Here is a 17,414-nt window from a genome sequence, read left to right as displayed (position 1 = left end):
AAACATTTTGAGTGTGAATTTTTTTTGAGATAGGAATGCAGAACTTTTTTCAGATTCTCGATTTAGGAACCACTACCTCACAGTTTCTCCCTGACTCTCTGAGGTGGTGGTCAAGGTAGTCTGACATGTGAGACCCTAACTTTCTCTGCAATGGGGGAGGGGCTTCTGTCATCATCCCAAGAACTCTCATGGCCACTTGGCCCCTTAGCAGGGGCTTGGAGCCCAACCTCAGAAAGGCTATCCCTCTATCCTTTCCACCTGTCCCTCTCTTATGAGTAAACCAGACTGTACAGCCAGGTCAGAAATGCAGCAAGCGCTGGGGGCTGCCAGATGAAGGCTGAAACTAGAAGCAGTCAGCTGTTGGAGATTGTTTTCTGGAAGTGCAAAAAACAAGAATGAGCAGAGCCTGGCAACTCAGAGTGTGGTCCATGGACTGGCATCTTCTGGGAGCTTGTTAGAAACATAGAATCTCAGGCCCCGCCCAGATCAACTGGATCAGATGTCTGCATTTTTAACTGGTTGCCCAGGGATTCCTAGACCTGATGGAGTTTGGGAAACACAGGTCAGGCTGGTGCAGTATTCTGAACAACGCTCTCCATTCTCAGCATGGCTCCTTCTCCTCCATCTCGCTTAGGAAGCCACATCCTCCTCCGTCACCGCCCTAACTCCCCCATGTCACATAGGATTCCTGTTGTTCCCTGAAGTCAGCTAAAGAAGCACAGTTTCTAATACGTGTGATGTCCTGTCCAGCCTCTGTCTGGTACACAAACTCCTGTGGCTGCCCTCTCTTCATGGTGCTGTGATAAGGAGAGAGAAAGGGGGCGCCTGGGTGGCTCAGTTGGCTAAGTGTCCAATTTTTTATTTCAGTTCAGGTGATAATCCAGCCCCATATTAGGCTCCACGCTGGGCATGAAGTCTGTTTAAGATTCTCTCTCTTGGGTTGCCTGGGTGGCTCAGTGGTTGCGCATCTGCCTTTGGCTCAGGTCATGATCCTGGGGTCCCTGGATCGAGTCTGACATTGGGCTCCCTGCAAGGAGCCTGCTTCTCCTTCTGCCTGTGTCTCTGCCTCTCTCTCTATGTGTCTCTCATGAATAAATAAATAAAATCTTAAAAAAAAAAAAGATTCTCTCTCTCTCCCTCTGCCCTCCCTCACTCACTCTTGCACGTGTGTGCACACTTGAACTTTCTCTTTCTCTTAAAAAAAAAACAAAAAAACAAACAAACAAAAAAAAAAACCAAGAAGATGAGAGAAAAGAATTGAAAGATTGAGTTCTCCAACCATTTCTCTATGGGCTGTACAGCCATGAGCAGGTCACAGCCTTTGGGGCCTTCTTCCCTCGTCTTCAATCATTAGGGTTTATGGTAAGGATCAAAGATACTTCTTAAAAGTACTTTATGCCCAGTTCCAAAAAGCCACTTTATTAGGTATGCGTGACATGCAAAAATATGTTCCTGTTTAATGCGTCCAACTTGATGAGTTTGGGGACAGGTATGCACCCATGAAGTCATCACCACCAACAAGGCCATCATTTCCATCACCTCCCAAAGTCTCCTCCTTCCCTCTTTGTATTATTATCACTGTTATTGTTGTAGTATTATTATTATAATAATATGGTAATAGCATAGGATCTACCTTTTTAGCAAATTTCAAGTGTACACTACAGCACTGTTGGCTCTTGGCATTACTCTGTGTGGTACATCTCCAGAACTTATTCAATTTTCTGAAAAGGCAATGAATTAAAAGCTAGAAAGTCTGCTTTTCTTGTAGCTGATCAGGCTCTGACTAGTTTTGTGTGAGCTTGGGTAAGTCTCTTCCCCTTTGTCTCCTGGCCAATAAAATGAGGCTTTGGTGGTCTATCATATCTTCTGACTCTGTCATTTTATGTATTAGCTCCCAGAGGAAGTCATCACCCACCAGAGGTTCTAGAAGTGGTGAAAAAAGCTGCACTGTAGAGTCAAATGCCTGAAGGGTATCCCTCGAGACAAGTATATGTGCATTGTTCCACTTCCACAAACATTAATCCCCCTCCATTAGTGATTCTAAGTTGCTGTGACTGCTTTATACAACCCAGAGCCCAAATCCTTGGTCCTTTGTGACATATCTTCTGTTAAGTTTGCCTCAAAATGCAACACGCTTCACACTCACTGAGCAGGGTTGCAGATTTCTCTTGACAAAATGAAAAGATTAATTTTGAGCTTCAATACTTGGTGTTTATCTGTCATGGTGCCAACTGCCATTGTAATGATATAGTCTCCCATGCAGACAATTAAAAATCATGCTGACGGAATCTGTTTTAATTGGTTTTGCTTTGAATTATAATTCAATGAAGAGGCATCGCTTATGTTATAGGAGAGCCACCACGCTTTGTTTGAAGTTTCAGCAATTCTTTGATTTCCTTTAGATACAGCTCTTTCTCCAAAACATCTCAAGGAGTCCCCCAAAGCCAGGGAAGTAAAAGGAATGGTTTCCGTGGTGCCTAGAATTCCTTTTCTTTTTATTCTAGGCTCCAGGGCTACCCCCGCATCCCCTGCCGTCTACCCAAAATTCCCTTCTCCGCTGAGAGCCTCACATTCTGGTATTTTCTCTTCTTGTATCTTCTTACTTCAAACTTACCTGTTTTAATCGTTCCCTCAAGAAGCCAGATCACTGCCACTGACAAGCAAATGTGGCAAATGAATCTGTCTCCCAGTATTGAATAGTGGGTGCTAGTGAAAATGCTCTTTCCTCTTCTTGGTTTACAAATGGAAAAAGAAGACAATAATCATCCTCCTCTTTTCACTGAGCGTTAGTGACAGTTGCATGGGAGAGGAAGGGGTAATGATGGAACAGCTCCTTAACCCCACCTTCTCCCAAATTAAGTCATACTGGAAAAATCCCAGCTCACACCCAACAAAGGGGACCAAACACAGGCTTTGTGGGAAGTTAAAAGAGGGATCTGATTAACTATCCTTGTTTTTTTCTTCTACTTTTCTTTGTCCCTTTATCTCTTTTCTGCCCTAGACAGCTTCCTTTACCCAGCTGAACACAGAACAGTATGCAGAACCTTTCCACAAGAGACTAACAGTGTTTAGGAACTTTGTTCCCCTTTCCTTGTGTATGCTCATCTTCCCGGGGAACAAGGTTTAGTTTGCAAGAATCTTTCCAACGAGGACAAGACAAGAGCAAGTTAACTGAGCATGGCTCTTCACCCATGAGGGCGGACCCTTTCTAGATACATAAGTAACAGTTGTACAGGAATATTATCTTCTAGAACCTTCGACCAATGCTACTTTAAATGGCCCCCTTTCAACTCAGAATTGGAACTCCATAAATGACGCTTAATTTAAATGAGCATTGACATTAACTTGAAGAGGCTGTTGACCTATCTCCTTAATAGGCCTGATGGAACCAGGTCTACTCAAAAGACATACCAGCCACTCACCCTTTTATGAGAGCTGTTTTATCAGACCTGTTCGTTTGGAGTCTCAAAGAAAGGATGTCACCTCTTAAACATGTCATCTTTCCCTTAATCTGAGGTTCTCTCTAAGGTAAATTCAGTCATTCCCTTTAGTCTTTTAGACTTCTGTAATTAAACGCTGTGGGTGTGTATCTTGGGTTTCATATTAGGGAGAGACAAAGCCTGATTAGGCTCCATCCCCAGGGACAGATCACTAGTCTGAGACAAGACTCTTTTTATTCTTGAGGGCTTTGCGTTCTATGACATCCTGGGTCAGAGACCTCTATCACTGGTGCCACCATCCCAGAAAATCATATCTGACACTTTTCGGCTATCTTCATAACTTTAGAGTATCATACAGTGTTTCAGAAATGGGAAATCCTGTTTTCATTTACATAAATCGCAATAGCCCTAGCTTGGGAGAGAGGCTTTGATTTTTTTTTCCTTTTGCTTTGAAAAATCTTTCCAATTTTATTAACAGACCAGGGCAGTCAGAAGGATGTGGTTACAAGTGTCAAAAGACTTCATGAGTCCTATTTCAAAAAAGAAGACCCAATTATCAGGACAGTATTTACATTGGAGTAGGATGTGCAATGGAATTAAAGCTTAGGTGTAAGAGCCTCCAATGGGGTTAGCAGTGAGAAAGAAAAAAAACCACTGTGGTGACTCAGAAGGGCACAGGCGTGTGTGTGTCCTGTACATGTGTGTAATGACAGGATTTTTATAGTGGCAGTGTGGCTTCCCTGATTGGCAGGGAGGGACAAGTTTGGCTCCACTTGCCTAGTGATCTAAAGATGATACTTTTTATAAACCCTTACTGCCTTTTGGCATTTTTCATGAGTAGTGGAAGAAAAGACTCTTTTAGAAAGGGGGTTTTAATCAAGGAAATAGTGATTGAAAATCATAAAGCAGATGAAGTTTCTGCCTCCATCTCCCTTTTCTGCAAAATTTTACTGCTCTCCATACCACCTTCAGATTTTTCCATCCATTAAATCCTGGGAAAATAATTTTAAACTTATTCATAGCAATAATAAATGGCTTGGCAGTCCCTAAAGTAAAATGGTTAATGGTCCGAAAGATCTGGAATTGAATCCTGGCTCTGCCACATACTGTGGAATCTTGGAAAAGTTCGTCTCTGAGCCTCAGTTTCTTGAACTTGAAAATGGGAAGAATCAAACCTTCCCAGTGAATTGCTATGACTGAGTGAGATAATGGTCTAAAGCACTGATTGCAGGAGCTGGGACACAGTAAATGCCTAATAAATGATAGCTTTTGCTATTGTTGTATCACATCACCCTAAAGTGAGAAAAAGAGGTTTCAAACCTTGGGAATTTTTCTAACACTAAATTGGAAGTCTTTGGTGTTATTTATTAGGAAAGACAAATACTGAAATCAAACCATTTCCTATTAGGAAGGTAGGTTCTTTATATTGCACAAAATCACTACTAATTAAAAATAAGCAAATGTTTAATTTATTTTTTAGCTTTACTGAGGTATAATTGACACATGAAACTGTAAGATAGTTAAAGTGTGCATCGTGGGGATTTAATACATGGATATATTGGGGAAGAAGTTCCCCGATCTAGTTAATTAACACATCCATCACCTCACATATTTACCTTAATGGTATATGAGTACATTTAGAAAATTGCAGTGATTTAGAATACAGCGTTATCAACTGTAGTCACCATGTTTCACATTCACTCTTCGGGCTTGATTCATCTTCTTGCCCCTTTGTACCTTTTCATCAACTCCTCCCTATTGTTCCTCCCACCCCCAGCATGAGACAGCTACTTTTCTACTCTATGTCAAGGAGTTAAACTATTTTCTTTTAGAGTCTACATATAAGTGATAGTCTGCAATATCTGCCTTTCTCTGTCTGGCTTCATTCACTTACTGTAATGCCCCCAAGGTCCAGCCATGGTGTCCCAAATGGCAGGATTCCCTTCTTTCTCATAGCTGAATAATATTCCATTATACATGTATACCACATCTTCTCTACCCATTCATCTGTTGATGGACACTTAGGTTTTTTCCATGTCTTGGTTGTCATGAATAGTGCTGCGATGAAGATGGGAGTATGTACCTCTTCAAGATCCTTGTTTATGAAGTACCTCTTCAATATCCTGTTTTCATTTCCTTTGGATATATAATTAAAAGTGGAATTGCTGGATCATATTGTATTTCTTTATTTAATTTTTGGCAGAAGCTCCATTCTGTTTTCTATAGTGACTGAACCAATTTACAGTCCCACTATCAGGGCACGAGTATTCCCTTTCTTCATTCTTCACATCCTTGCCAACACTTATTATCTCTTGACTTTTGGATTATGACCATTCTAACAGGTGTGAGATGATATCTTAATGTGGTTTTGATTTGCATATCTCCCTGATGATTAGTGACATAGAGCACCTTTTCATATACTTGTTGGCCATTTGTATGTCTTTTGTAGAAAAACTATTTAGTTCAGAAAACAAAAAGCAAAAAAAAAAAAATGTATTTAGTTCCTGTGCTCATTTTTTCATTGTTTGAGATTTTGGGGTATTTTTTTTAACTATATGAGTTCTTTATATATTTTGGATATTAACTCCTTATCAGACATATGATTTGCAAACATTTTCTCCCTTCCCATAGATTGACTTTTCAGTTTGTTTATGGTTTCCTTCACTGTGCAGAAGCATTTGGGTTTTATGTAATCCCACTTGTTTAATTTTGCATTTGTTGCCTTTGTTTTTGGTGTCTAATCCAAAAAAATAATTGGTAAGACCAATGTCAAGAAGTTTACCCTCTATGTTTTCTTCCAGAAATTCTGTGGTTGAGGTCTTACATTTAAGTCTTTAAGCCATTTTGAGTTGATTGTTGTGTGTGGTGGGATGTGTCCCATCAATAAGAGTTCTTTATCAAGCAAGGCCACATCACAAAACCTGGCCATCTGTGGACATCACCTACTTTTGGAAGCTCTGCCATCTACTATTGTCCACATAACCTTGTGCAAGTTACTTGTATTCTCTATGCTTAGATTTCTAATTCCAGAACATGAGAGGAATAGTTCACCTTTTCATGAGATTTTAGAGGAGAGTAAAGAAGTTCATATATTTCAAGAGCCTTGAAGAATGAATGAGTGACACATGGGGTGCCCTAAATTTGGTATTTTCAAAGAACTTTATTAAAATCAACACAGTGAATCCAAGAAGTTAATTTGAAAGCATCCATTCATTAAGTGCACGATGAATTTAAGAAAAATAAAATACAAGAAATATTCCGGTGGTTCCACTACCAATAAGATGTGTGAATTTTTTCAGCGAAGCTGAAAAAACATTGTGTTAACTATACTCTGTTGGTTATTATGTGCATAGCAAGCCCGCCTCTGAACCTGGGTAGATGTGTCCTGTTGGCTTTCATATGGATTGGAGATCTGTAAGAAACATAAAAGCCCTGGGAGTGAGCTGACCCACTTCCATGTTCAGAACACAGTGTTGTATTGAATTACACAATTGATTTTTAGAAAATCCCTCTCTCAGTTGGAGCTTCAGATTCATTCTATATTTTGCTTCTCTCTGTGGTTTCATCTGTTAGTGTAATAGAGCAGAAGTAGTTTCCTACCACTTTAGAAGCTTGTACTTAGGGTTCATTCATTACATCCATTTTCTTTATTTTGTAGACAAATATAAGCTAAAATTCATTAGCTGTTAGGGGTCATTTGCTGCTTCCCTGAGGTATAACAGCATTTTGATTTTATACATTCCTGAATTACCTTTCTCATGATTTTCCTTCCAAAAGAAGGAAAATTCTGTTGCCGGCCTCATGTCCTCAATGGGATTATACATCTGCATACCATTAAGGCAGAGAGAAGCCATATGAGTACTTCCCATTCTCAATGTACTGCTCTGGAAGAATAAGGCTCAAGGATGGATTTCAGAAGGTTTCAGAGGGAGCAGTGAAGGCAGAGATGGAGACTAGAAGGGAAACAAATAATGCTGTCCTATTTCCTAGCTTTATTTTCATCGCACGCTTAATCCGTACTCCACCATGTAATAACGGGATCTATTAAGACACTTGGGTCCTGAAGTTTCTGTGGATTGACATTAATATACATGGTCTAACAGCAGGTGTATCTGACACCTAGTGTAGTGGTCAAGAGAGCATCAGTTCTGGAACCAGAGTATCTGGACTCAATTCTGGACTCCATTCTCACTTCTACCATTGTGACCTTAGGCAGGTAACTTCTGTTCTCCGCGCTGGGGTTTCCACATCTGTAAAGTGAATGCAAAGGAAATTAAGTTAATATATTTAAAGCATTTAGAAGATTTATTGACATTATTACCTATTACTAGCTGTTTCTCTGTTCCTATTTCTGAATGAGGTGATTGATAGCTATTGAGTATTGTTTCTCTGTTTTTGTTTTTGTTTTTTTTTTAATTGTATTTATTTATTCATGAGAGACAGAGAGAGAGAGAGGCAGAGACACAGGCAGAGGGAGAAGCAGGCTCCATGCAGGGAGCCCGACATAGGACTCAATCCTGGGTCTTCAGGATCAGGCCCCGGGCTGAAGACGGCGCTAAACCGCTGAGCCACCAGGGCTGCCCTCTGTTTTATTTAGAAACACACTAGCATTTTACAAATGGAATAGGGAAATGACTGAAAAACATCAGTTTTTATTAATATGGCCTATCCCTTTTTAAAAGAAATTTTGAAAAATCATGTGCTGGAAGTAATAAATCTTATCATTCTTGTTTTGCATGGCTCGTGCATTATAAAAGTCGCATCCAAAAGAAAGTAATGAACTTCAGCCTACGCGCTGTCTTTTTACTTCCCCAGAGACTTCCCTCCAGTTTCATTCTTTGCATTATTATAGTGCTGTTTTAAAACAAAGATACATGTGCCCATCATACATCAGGACCTGTTTTGAAAGAAACTACCCAGACTCAGCCTTAGGCCCACATGCCTATTAATAGTAAAAGGATAAGTTAACCTCTCTATTAAAATGAATGTCCAAGTTAGATTATGTATCTTTTTTTAAAGATTTTTATATTTATTTGAGAGAGAGAGAGAGAGAGAGCTTGTGCATATGTAAGCATGGAGATTAGGGGGGAGGAGCAGAGGGAAAGAGAAAATCTCAAGCAGATCCCCCACCCCCACCCCCGCCGCTGAGCCACCCAGGTGCCCCTATACTATTTATTTTAGAAAAAAAAGATTGGATTTCACACAGGAAGGACATATTAGGGGTAAATGGTAACCAGAAATGAAAGCTCCCCTTGCTCTGCCATTGTAGCCAACACCACACTGGGCAGCTAGAAAGTTCCTCTTCACTGAGAATATTCACCCATTGAGTATATAAACAAAATCCTCCTGAATCAGTCAAGACACATGGATCTGCTTTCCTTTAGTTATGAACCAGTTTGGATTAGTGATTTCCAACCAGGCAGGAAGATAAATTGTAACTGTACAACCTTTAAGTGAACTTGGCATTCCAGCCCTGATCATCTCTTGAGAAACTCCTGGTCATTTTGCTTCCCCTCAGCTACTTCTTGCTGCTCCTGCTTTCTACCCTCCCAGCTCTACTTTGCAGAATTTGTTTCTATTTTTGCTCCTTTCTTCACCATATGATCCTTTGCATGTTTGGCTGTATCACTCTCATCTGCTAGGGCATTGCCTTTTTCATCTTTATCTCATTATGAAATGAAGGTTTGCTAAACTCACCATCACTCTTGATAACTTCTCCATTCATTAGGAAGGTAAGCATTCAAAATAAAGAACAGAAAGAAAAGAAAAAAAATTTAGAGGAGACTTTCCATGATGTTAAGTTTACATTAGTGATGGGGATTTTTCTTTTTTCTTTTTTTTTAAAGATTTTATTTATTTATTCATGAGAGACACTGAGAAAGAGAGAGGCAGAGACACAGGCAGAGGGAGGAGCAGGCTCCATGCAGGGAACCTGACGTGGGACTCAATCCCGGATCTCCAGTATCACACCCTGGGCTGAAGGCGGTGCTAAACTGCCGAGCTGCCTGGGCTGCCCAATGGGGATTTTTCGACATTTAAGTTTTCTTTGAATTTTAATGAATAATTTTAATAGATTGGGAGTGTTTCTCACTATGGCTCTATGCATTCCCTTATGTTATAAGTCTCTGTAATGTTGAAAATAATTTTTCCCCATGGCAAACTCCAAAAATCCAAACATTTCACTGATTGACTTAGAAACAGGAAAGCCAATAAACTGTACATTTATTTCATCATTTTTTTTTTTTTTAGAGAGAGAGATTTTAAGTAATCTCTACACCCTACATGGGGCTCAAACTCACAACCCCAAGGTCGAGTCTCATATTCCACTGACTGAGCCAGCCAGGTACCCATCATCTTTTTATTATTATTAGTATTATTATTATGGATGTATTTACCATTTTTTTCCCAAAGGAACTGAGCAGCTCACAAGGATACATACCCTCCAACAAGATCGCTTGAATTTAAAGTTGTGACATCCCTTTTCCAAATAAAAGAAGAAAAAGTTAAAGACATAGCTGGAAAGGGGGCACCTGAGTGACTCAGTCGGTTCTCAACTCAGATCTCGATCTCAGGGTCACGAGTTCAAGCCTCATGTTGGGCTCTGCATTGGGGATAAAGCTTACTTAAAAAATAAATAAATAGGGCAGACTGGGTGGCTCAGCGGTTTGGCACAGCCTTCGGCCCAGGGCGTCTGTGTGGAGCCTGCTTCTCCCTCTGCCTGTGTCTCTGCCCTCTCTCTCTCTCTCTCTCTCTGTGTGTCTCTAATGAATAAATAAAAATCTTAAAAAAATAAAAATAAATAAACAAACAAAGTTGGAGACAATGTGGAGACCAAGAGGCTAAACAAGTATATCTTCATGACTCAAACCTCTTCTTTGGAGTTCACCTGGTTGACTAGGAAAATAGAAATACAATCAAATTTAGTAGTAATTCTTCAACTTACAGAACTAACTGGTGACTTTTACCTGAGAGAGAAACTCCTCTGTGGAGACCCAAGCGTAGCCTTTTTGCTAATTGCTATTCATTCTCTCTTGCCACTCAAGTAGAAAGCCTTCAAATGACTGTGATATAGTCATAGGCTATCCTTGAATCTTCTCTAATTTATTTCTTAAATACATAATTTATAATCTTTATTGCTTTAATATTAACAACAAAAATCACTTGCAGTACATCTCAGACATACTGTGGTAGAGAATTCCCAGGTTTGCACAATGCTCAAGGTCAATAAGTCAATATAAAGGAAACAATAGCTCAGGTTAAGGACAATTAATCTTGAAACAAAGGTTAAGCAGGGATTTCTCCTATAACTCCTCATGAAGATGAGCACAGTTTGATTGCTTGGATGTCTTTCTCCATGACATGCTGACAGCAGTATCAGGAAGTTCTATAGATTTAATTATTTTAACAGTCTTGAAAATAGGTTACTAGTAACATTTTTTAAAGCCCCAAATAAAGGCCATTCTGTCCAATACCTACATTTTATCCTTTGTCCTCATTCTTAATTGCTTATTATCATAGAGCTGATTATCATTAAGCTATTAATTATTTAGGAAACCGACTCATCTTAATGTTAGTAGCTAAAATTCCTCCTCATGTTTTCATGAAAGGATATTTCCTGTCTTTTGCTTAATCACTTTAGATACAAGGGCTATCCAGATATCTGCTAGAACTTCACTGCATAAACATGGAAGCAACTTCACTCAATTGCATTTAATGTCGAATCAGGTTTCATAGATATTTTGGAGTCACAAACCCTTGAGAAGACAACAAAAGCTGTAGACCCCTTCCCCATAATGAAGAAAAAAGTTCATAATATTAAATGTTATGTATCATTTCAGAGATTTGATAGACCTCCTAGAGCCTATGCAAAACCCCTCTGCCCCAAAGATGTCATTAATTCTAATTTAAATAACTCTAGTTATTTTAAGATATATACACATAAACAAAACCCTGTATAATAGCAAATCTTGCTCTGGAACTTAACTAGAAATGACCACAGCATCAGTGTTGAGAGAGAGACTGGGAAGGGTTTTCATTCACGTAAAAGACAATATAATTCCCTACACAGATGCAGATCCAATTTACTAAAATTAACAGAACCTGCTGTTTATGCCTGAAATATTCCTGGAGCTGCCAAAAATTAATATTTCTATGGAAGCAAAAGCCAGCTTAAAATTGTCCCTCCTTCATGAGAAGACTGGACTTTGGCAAGCATACAATGATATTAAAAAAGGCTGAAATGAATTCTAACATAACCTTCCAACCACAGTATACGACAACCTAAAAATGAAAAGAGCTTTCTTTTCTGTCCTATGTGAGGGAGGGAGCCCTGAAATAAATAGAATATTTAGGAGCTATTATGATTTGATATTTGGGTCTTTCTGATACTCATTAGTCATTTTGGTTTTTTAACAATTATTTAATGTCTCTCTTTTCCAAAAGAAAATTTAATTTTGGGATATGATTGTCAGGTTAATTCAGAGCTAGAATTATCTATACAAAGAAGTAGCTGTGGGCTTTGATTACCTTGCTAAACTTAGCCAATTACAGTTGACTTAGTGGGTAGGCAGTAGAATTGTCATTCTATCATTTTGCTAATATGACGTCAATTAACCAAAAGGATTTATTTATAGATCATGAAATTCTCGGCTTAAAGTGGAACATTATGTTTCTCTATTCTCTAGTTAGGAATTGTCACTGATTTTTGCAGTTCTCTATCTAAATACTATTAGAACAGATTCTGTATATTTTCTCCAGCATATCTGTATGTATTCAGCACATATAGACTGATATGTTCACACTTTTTGCAAACCCAAAAAGTGAAGCAAATTTAGACTGTATGAAAGGACATAAAATTATGTGGATGTATTCTTTTTATATGAAAATAACTGTGAGAAATAGATGATCAAAGGTTTTTTGAGGTGGAGTTCCTATTCGCTTTTGTTTTTTTATTAGTAATAATTGGTGTTTTAGTATTACTTTAAATTCAGATTTGAGAACTTTTGAAAGTGTAATATTTTTGTTAAAAAAGAAGGAAATACATGAGAATTTAATTGTAGTTGTCTCTGGATGGGTAGGATATAAATGGTTTCTATTCTCCACTATTTATTTATCTTTGTTTTCCAATTTTTCTGTAATAAAACTTTATAGCTCTTGTAATGAGGAAAAAGCAACAAAAAAAACCTTCATTTTGGGAGGGGGGGAAACAATGCTCTCATTGTAAAAAAAAAAAAAAAAAAAAAAAATGTGTGCCTGAGGCACCTGAGTGACTCAATGGTTAAGTGTCTGCCTTTGGCTCAGGTCGTGATCCTGGGGTTCCAGGATCCAGTCTTACATCCGGCTCCCTGCAGGGAGCCTGCTTCTCCCTCTGCCTATGTCTCTGCCTCTCTGTGTGTGTCTCTCGTGGATAAACAAATAAAATCTTTAAAACAAAACAAAAAAACAAAAATGTGGGCCTTTTTAAAAAGCAGTTTGGAATATAGGCAAGACATACTTTGAAGCCTTTGGCCAAAGGAAGCCATCTCAGAGATGAGGACAGGCAATGCCTATTTTGAAGGAGTGTGAGTGGGGTGTCTTAAAAAGAAAAGAAGTAAAAATCACAAATTTTGAGGCTAGAGAAAAAGTTCTTTCTAGTAGTGAAGAGGACTATTTACATGAAGTTGTATCTTAGCCTAATATACAGCCCTAAGGGACCTCTTAGAAGGTTTGATAAAAGAGTTTGGGACCACATGGTAGCTGTAAGTACAAGACCAAGGAGTTCTCTGCTTGATTTAGGAGGAAATGGGAGTTCATTTGAAAGCATTTGAGTAGGTGAGTGATGAGATTAGTGCTATAGTTGAGAAAAATTAATCTGCAAACCAGGGTAAATGGCTTGGGAAAAAGAGTAACAGTAGAATGAGTATAAGGTGTTGAGGCTCTTTAAAATGGCCCAAATGTGATCTTGAATTGGGCTTTAGTTTTATGACTGGAATGGATGAGTAAGATAGTAGAAGATTATAAAAGAAAATTAAAGGTGTCTTTAGTTCCCTTCATTCAAGACACACCATCTATTCAATTCAATTCACAGCTGACTGGCTCTAAAAACTAGAAGTGACCTAAAAATTCTACTCAGGTTGGAGACCCAGCTAACCCAACTTCCCAGAATCGTACTCTATTCTCTTTATTGATTACCCTCAAAATAGGATTCAAGGGTCTTAGACAAAAAGAATCTGTGAAAAAAAGGTACTGCTAGTAAGATATTTGTTTATTTAAATCTCTGCTTTATGGAATCAGCATATTTAAAGCTCACATTGATAATGTCTACATTGAACATGTAAATAAAAATGGTGAATTGATAGAAAGACAAAGAGAGGGAGGGAACCAAAGAACATGTAGTTTAGATCACCAGTCTATTATCAGCTAGTGACAGCATATAATAAATGAAGACTCACTTCATCTAGACGTAAACATTTTAAAATGTTGAATTTTGCAAGCCTCAGCAAAATGAAATTATAAAAGAATTCTGATTTTTCAGTTTGTCCCAGAAACAGAAAATAAAGTTTTGCCTCTCCATGTTTTCTTTTTTTTTCTCTCCATGTTTTCTGATTAAAAATCCATTACATAACACATAGTAGGCACTTAACAAATATCCACTGTGTGACTGGATAAATTAACAAATAATTAAATACATATGAAATCATGGTGCATTTTTTAAAGCCATGTGAATACTTGGAGATATTATATTTACAGTTTATAGACATTAGGTTTGTCCAGAAATAGGGAATGTCATGGTACCAAAATGAGGAAAGTTATCCAGAAAAGCACCACTTCACTCAAGACCTCAGGTACATATTGTGTCTTGCACTTTGATGACCTAGAGCAAGGGATGACATCCTTAAAATAGGAGAAAATTTTATCTGTCATTTGATAACTGAGTAACCGATATGTAAGTCATACTTGGATACAAAGACACAAAGCACGGATCAGATGTCTGCTCCCTGTTTAAATTCACATAGGACATATAAGGTACAGCTTGCTTTGAAGTGTCTCCTGCCTCTTTAAGAGGAGACTTGGCCAGTCTGGAATTATTCTACATTCTACATTCTACATTCTACATTCTACATTCTACATTCTTTGGCAGACATAACAAGAATGGCAACTATGATATGATTAGCTTGTACAGTGATTATATTTAATCCTCTTGGCATATAGAACAACCTAGAAGAAATGGGTAAGTTCCCAGAAATGTACAACCTACCAAGACTAAATTATGAAAAAAATAGAAAATCTGAACAGACTAATAATGAATAAGGAGATTGAATCTGTAGTCAAAACCTCCCAACCAAGTAAACCCCAGGACCATACAGTTTCACTGGTGAATTCCACCAACACTTAAATAATTAACACCAATCCTCAAACTCTTCCAAAAATATTAAAAAGGAGAGAACAAAGAATTAACACCAATCCTCAAATTCTTCCAAAGATATTAAAGAGAGAACACTCTGAACTCATTTTATGAGGCCAGCATTACCCTGATACCAAAGCCTGATAAGGCCACTACAACAAAAGAAAACTATAGGCCAATATCCCTGACAAATATAGATGGAAAAATTCTCAAGAAACTACTAGCAAACCAAATTCAACAGCATATCTAAAGGATCATTCACCATAATCAAATGGGATTCATCTCTGGGATGCAAGGATGGTTCAACATATGCAAATCTCTTCAGCTGTGTGGAGAAAAAGAAAAGAGAATGTTAAGTCTAAGAGTGGAAAACTTGCTTCTCTTAATATGGCCTTGGTCATTTATGGCACACACAATTTTAAGGGTTTCTTAAAATAACTGCTGTCTTTGGGTTTGGAGAAGAAAGGGATCTTAGACCATGTAATCTAAACAACCTCCTTATTTGTTTGAGGAAACAATATACTTTGAAAAAGCAAATGAGATAGCAGACGAGGGTGATACTCATTTCTGTCAGAAACATAGTAAGACCTAGGGCTTTTTTCCTCATGTGCCTTTAAGAAAGCATTTTGAAATTCTGGAATACAACATTTGTTAATGGAAGAGCAGTTGGAAATAACAAATCATATTAATTAGGAGTCTGAAACAGAATCCAAACTGTATAACCTAAAACTGATTTGTATGCTCATATATGTTTAGTTTTAGACTAATGGGCTTGTTGCCAGGTCAACACATTTCTCACATTCTAGCATCGACATTGAAGAAAGTTCATCATTTTCCAGTTATGGACTCAGAACAGTAAACACTGAAAAATAATTCATGGCTATAACATGCTTTAAATAGTTAGACAATTCATCTCTTGTCAACAAGAAGCACTCCTGGGCTTTTTCAATCTGGCCCTGGTAAGTGGCAGCAAATAAATGCTTTAGGGAGTCAAGAATTTATCATATGAAAGTTGATGAGCTCTCAAAGCAAGCAAAATTGAAATGCTTCTATTAAATTTAGTGTAACACTCAAGATTTCATTTACTGTATTGCTTGTTTCAAAGTTCTCTGCCTCGTAAGCTTAGTTTAGTTTCAGATCTTTACACTGTTGTTACCTGGAAGAGAACTACCTCCCATGCCCCTCATCATTTGTTCCCCTTGTGTTGTCAGGAACGTAGAAGTACAGGGAGATGTAAAAGATTGGTAAATCTATGTCCATGCTAAATGCCAAGATACCTTCTCTGAGCCAGGACACTTGACTTCTTTTCCATCACGGCCAATTAAAGTCTTAGAAATTATGACGTTCTTATGTATAAAGAGTCTTTCTGAGATTTTCTTCAAGTAACCTGCAGTGTTAGACTATCAACTATAGTGTGATCCAAAGGGCAAATTCCAGATTAGTAGTGAGCCTGAATATGATGAGGAAGACAAGATATGAAGAGATGTAGTTCTGGAGCTCATTAATTGTTTGTCCTTGAGGAAGTTATTTACTATGGCAGCTCACTGTCTTCTCATCTGTTAAGTGTCTTCTGAGGTCCCTTTTATATCAAAAATGCTATGATCCATATGCTATTGGTTTCTTTGCTTCCTTTTCTATGTGAAATTTGGGTATATCGGAGTTATCTTTTAATATACTAGATAATTATTGCTCTAGAGTCCTCTGTACCATAACCTGAATCTGTCCTTCTCTCCATCCTCACCACTGCCATCATGTTTGAAACACCATCTCTCTCACCGGAATCATTTACTGGTCTCCTGCTTGTCACTCTTGACATGCGTGCACACCACTTCACACACAGTCTGTTCTCTTTGTGACAGGCAGGGTGAGCACTTCTAAGTGTAAATCTTCTAATGGCCTCTTACTAACTTGCAATAAAATCTCAATCCCCTTAGCCTTCCTTAGAAAACCCTGCATGATCTGGCCTCTGCTTCCCTGACATCCTTCTGCCCTTATTCACCATGCTCTGTTGTTCTGGCTTTTTTTCTGCTCCTCACACAAACTGAGCTCACTCCCACCCTAGGGTTTTTGAACTAATGGCTGCCTTTATCTGGAATAGTCTTCCTCAATCAATCATCACGATGGATGCCCAAGGCTAGGTCCTTCTTGTGATTCAAAATTTTTGATTGTTGACTCCCTTAGAAAGCTTTATATAACCCCCATCTTGACATGTATTCAAATCACTCTCCATTCAGTCATCTCGCTTTAGCCTCACCATAAGACTGACCATTGTCTGAATTTGTCTTATTAGAATGTGTATTCACTTGTTCACTGATTTTAGTCCCACTCACCCAAAAATGTTTGAAGAAATTTTGCCTATTTTTTCCATTAATGTGTCACTAGAGCGTGCCTGGCACATAGTAAGTGCTCAATAATATTTTTTTCAATAGCTATTTTTTAAAGACTTTGGAAAAGACTAAAAACATGTTTCCTTTAACTGAAATAACTTAGCTTTGTCAACTCTAGGGTCTGAATGACATAATAGGTTCATAGATATTAGTAGAAATGTCTCAATCTTCTTCCCTGGAGAGGCCTGAGCTAGTGAAGTCTAG

The 17,414-nt window shown here is 38.2% G+C and overlaps 1 protein-coding gene and 1 long non-coding RNA gene across 6 annotated transcripts in view; one reads left to right on the top strand and one right to left on the bottom strand.

The window, feature by feature from the left end:
* PHACTR1 (phosphatase and actin regulator 1) overlaps positions 1 to 17,414 on the top strand; it is a 562,807-nt gene that overhangs the window by 112,216 nt on the left and 433,177 nt on the right. The gene's annotated exons all lie outside the window — the stretch shown is intronic.
* The window catches only part of LOC144306355 (uncharacterized), a 105,284-nt gene continuing 94,450 nt past the window's right edge, over positions 6,581 to 17,414 (bottom strand). The window contains exon 3 of the long non-coding RNA XR_013373425.1: positions 6,581 to 7,690. This is a non-coding gene — a long non-coding RNA (uncharacterized LOC144306355). The remainder of the gene's footprint in view (positions 7,691 to 17,414) is intronic.

This window comes from Canis aureus, chromosome 37 (genome assembly GCF_053574225.1).
Source record: "Canis aureus isolate CA01 chromosome 37, VMU_Caureus_v.1.0, whole genome shotgun sequence".
Taxonomy (NCBI): domain Eukaryota; kingdom Metazoa; phylum Chordata; class Mammalia; order Carnivora; family Canidae; genus Canis; species Canis aureus.
Note: the sequence above shows the minus strand (reverse complement) of the source record. Positions and strands in the feature narration are given on the sequence as shown.